The 4,563-nt window shown below is 34.1% G+C and overlaps 1 long non-coding RNA gene across 1 annotated transcript in view; it reads left to right on the top strand.

The window, feature by feature from the left end:
- LOC118765700 overlaps positions 1-2,680 on the top strand; it is a 14,486-nt gene extending 11,806 nt beyond the window's left edge. Inside the window, exon 3 of the long non-coding RNA XR_005001565.1 lies at positions 2,565-2,680. This is a non-coding gene — a long non-coding RNA (uncharacterized LOC118765700). The remainder of the gene's footprint in view (positions 1-2,564) is intronic.
- Positions 2,681-4,563: the final 1,883 nt, after the last annotated feature.

The following is a 4,563-nucleotide window of genomic DNA, read 5'->3' as shown; positions in this document are numbered from 1 at the left end:
TTATGATGATTCGCATTTTAATAATAATAGATTTGTATTGGGTAGAGCTCGTATTTTATTCAATAAGCATTTCAATATAAATTGCGTCACGATTGTAATTTTTTATAATTTTTTTTTCTATAATTAAAAAAAATTGGATTTTATAATGATAGAGCACCAAGTATATTAAAAGCAAGACAAAACCAAAATATAAAAATATAATGTATTTCTTTTAGTTGTATTCGTATTGTTTGTTACTGTGAGATATGAAATGAATTTGGAATCGGAGCCATCTGTCATAGAAACGGATTGAATATGATAACACAAATCATTTAACCTCTATTTCTTTTCGACTAACCTCATTGCTTCGCTCTTAGTTATTCATTTTTTTGTTTATGTATATGTGTGCTTTGTATGTATGAGTGTGTGTATGTGTGTGTGTGTGTGTGTGTGTGTGTGTGTGTGTGTTTGTGTGTAATTTTTCTCATGAGGAAATGGTTGGCAGTGATTTCGAAGTTTCAGCCTGCTCCAATACCTATGAATATTAATCTAAATATATGACAGCCGCCAAGAAAAAATTTCAAATCTCAGCCAAAACATACATTACGAAAATTTGTAAATATATATTCAACAATATGATGTTGAGTAATCCTCCAGTTTAACTTTAAATTCTCCCTCTCTTCTCTGTCAGTCTGTCTGTCTGTCTCTCACTCACTCTCTCTCTCTCTCTCCCTCTCTTTATATATATATATATATATATATATATATATATATATATATATATATGTATAAGGGTGGAAAGGAACACACGAGTTGATATATATGAAAAAAACAAGTCAAAAATAGAAAATGCTAAGATAATTTTATAGTGAATCTTTCAGTACCGGTTTCGGTCATTTTGAGACCTTTTCAACTGTAACGATTAAATAATTAAATTTAGAAAAATTAGAAGAAAAGTTTTTTTAAAGGAATATTTCTTTAGTAGTGTTCAGATATGAGTGGCATTCTGCCTTTCTCTGACAAGGGAGTCAGAGAAAGGCAGAATGCCACTCATATCTGAACACTACTAAAGAAATATTCCTTTAAAAAAACTTTTCTTCTAATTTTTCTAAATTTAATTATTTAATCGTTACAGTTGAAAAGGTCTCAAAATGACCGAAACCGGTACTGAAAGATTCACTATAAAATTATCTTAGCATTTTCTATTTTTGACTTGTTTTTTCATATATATATATATATATGTGTGTGTGTGTATGTGTGTGTGTGTGTGTAATATGTGACAATTATTCGGTAGCCAAGATAAAACTCCGAGTTTGGGATGCCGAGGTAGAAATCCACGTCGCCATCTCTTCAGTTATCCGCCCATCGGAAAAAATTGCTATGAAATATGCCCGTTATTTAAAGGGAAATTACTGTGCGATTGACCGTTATTAAGACAAAAGAGCTATTCGAATGACCGCTAAGTAAGAGGGTAAAAAAAGTTCATAGTATTCGTGCGAGAGTGGGGATGTGTACATTTTTAAGTGAGGGTCGATGAATGTATACTTTTAGGCGCACGCACGTGTAGGTATGAACAGGCACGCTTACGCTAATACTATGAAATTTTTTAACCCCTTACTTTATTTCAACAGTACGTCTGTCTTTGTCAAGTTCAAAATAAGAAGTGATAAAAATTCAAAATTATAGAAATTGAAACGTAAAGTATGAACGTTATTTAAACGTAAAGTAGAATCGTTATTAGTTAGAGCCCGGAGTGCGTATCGTTGGGAATTTGTGAGGTTATTCCAGGACTTCTTTCCACTTCTTTTAAGGCTTTCTTTAATGCCCGCATATTGTCATTAAGGTGGCGGATAAGGGAGGCGCTATCATAATTATGGACAAAAGTGTGTATATATCGGCTTGTGAAGAAGTTCTAAATGACAAAACGTCATATGAAGAATTACCTGTCGATCTACACCCCAATTAGAGAGAGGAACTTGACATAATAATTCTGGAAATGGAGGAAAACAATTTCGTTAATAAGGCTGAATCTAAGATTTTATGGTCAGAAAGAACACCTGTATTTTATGGCTTTCTATACCCCCGTTTCAAAATGATCAAGTTCCCATACACGGGATACCTTTGATTTTGTATCTAAAATCAACAACTTTTTTAAGCACCGAAGCCGTATCGAGAACTGTTTTTTGGTAACCATGGAAGTTTCTTCCTTATATCCTAAATATTGACGACAATGAAAGGGTAGAAGCATTCATGGATGCCTTCGAAAAGCGGTCAAACAAAAGTATTCCATCAAATTTTCTCTGTAGATTATTGAGGTTTGTGTTAGAAAGTAATACAATGAAGTTTAGACGAAGATTTTACCACCAGACGAAGGGTTGCGCCATGGCAGTTAATTTCGCTAATGTCTTCATGACGAAATTCAAAACAAAGTTACTGAAGACATTCAAATCCCTTTATGGTCATGAACCAATTCTCTGGTTACGGTTCACTGACGACGTTTTTTTTTTGTCTGGGAAGGATCACATCATAGTTTAATGGACTTCTTGCATTTCCGTGACTGTTATGCCAGAAACTATGACTTAAAGTCCAACATAAAATTTTCGTCTAGTTTTTTCAAAAACTAGCGTTGAATTTTTGGACACAAAAGTCAAGTTTTCTGGGGGCAGAATAGTGACAGAGTTATTTTGCAAGCCCATGTCATCCCACATTCTTCTCCCCCGCTGTTCCGATCATCACATCATCTTATTCGGTCAAATCCGAAATCCCAATTTTTGAGGATAAAACGGATTTGTACTGATACAAGGGATTACTGGAAACATGCAAATGCTTTTGTATATCATCACATCAGAGGCGGTTAAAAGTGAATGACGATTAAAGGAAATAAGTACCAGTTACGCACTGGGGTCGATATAATCGACTTAATCCTTTTGCCTGTCCTTGTTTGTCCTCTCTGTGTTTAGCCCCTTGTGGGTAGTAAAGGAATAGTATTTCGTCTGCCGCTACGTTCTGAGTTCAAATTCCACCGAGGTTAACTTTGCTTTTATTCTTTCGGAGATGATAAATTAAGTACCAGTTACGCACTGGGGTCGACGTAATCTACTTGATCTCTTTGACTGTCCTTTTTTTCTCTTCTGTGTTTAGCCCCCTGTGGGCATTAAAGAAATAAATATTTCTGTGCCCCACCTCCTTTTCTCTTGATGCTGTAAACACGTGCTTATTTGGCTTAATGATTGATCCAGCGCTGCTCAAACTCCACTATATAGTCTGAAAATTGAAGACACAGATATTGTACTCTTGCAATAAAAAAAAATGTTGGATACTTGAGGCTGGATATTCAAAGCTTTATCGGTCAGCCTGATAAGTTCGAACCTGGGGGGAAATCGTAACAAATATATCTCATATTTTACCGAATTTTTATTGGCGTAAACAAGAAAGAGATATTGCAATTCTTTCAAACCAGAAAGATTACGACCGAACTTAAAGAAAATGTCCAACGTGTCTAATGTTTCCTAATTGCAACTGTCTATTTTTCCTGACAAAGGAAATTTACACGACCATCGAGAACTTTTAATTGATCAGTGTAATTTGGAGAGAGTTAGATAGTGATCAGTGCATTAGTGAATTCTATAACAGGAAACTACAAGTGTGTCTTTGTAAGAATTCAAATATTTTTGAAGCTCAATTTTAATGACAAATACAACAATAAAAACAACAGAAGCGCTATCTCATAAATCTGAATGGGGGAAAAACACACACAAACAGACGTATATGCACACGCGCATACACAACCTCTACACACGCATAATGTTATGCTAAAAACCAAAGTGGAATAGCAAGAGAGAAAGAACAAAACATGGTAAATGTTTAGTTAAAAGCTTGAGAGTTTAAAATGGATCGTTTTATGTTATGGGAGTCTAGCCTTTCATCGGTAAGAGAGAAACATAGAATGAGACGTAGAGAGTGAAACAGAGAGTGTTGTGGAAAAAGCTAAGTAAATAACAAAACAAAACAAAAATGCTACAAAAATTTAAGAAATCAATTAAAAGTAAGATATAATTAATTGGAGGGAAGAATACGGGGGAAAAAAACAAAAGTTGAAAAATTGGCGAGGTGCAGGCGTAATGTCTGGTAAGAAGCATGGTTCTGGTTTCAATCCCCAAGCGTGGCACCTTGGGCAAATGTCGTCTGCTATAACACCCCAGTGGAAGGAAATTGAAAGTACCCTATACACACACAGACACACAGACACCACACACACACACATATATATATATATATATATATATATATACATACATACCTACATATATTCATATATATACATATATATATTCATACATACATACTTACAAACGTACACACATATATATATATATATATATACATACATACATACATACATATATATATATCGTTGCAAACATTGGCAAAAACATACCTTTAGTTCCTATAATTAATTTCAACCAATTTATAAAATTTGACCTTTAACTCTCTTCTTACATTCATTTCCACCACATATATCTATTTTCACTCTTTTATGCTTCATTCCCATTCATCCATCGCACTATACTTCTCCAATCTTAA

The sequence above is a fragment of the Octopus sinensis genome, linkage group LG13 (assembly GCF_006345805.1).
Source record: "Octopus sinensis linkage group LG13, ASM634580v1, whole genome shotgun sequence".
Lineage (NCBI taxonomy): Eukaryota > Metazoa > Mollusca > Cephalopoda > Octopoda > Octopodidae > Octopus > Octopus sinensis.
Note: the sequence above shows the minus strand (reverse complement) of the source record. Positions and strands in the feature narration are given on the sequence as shown.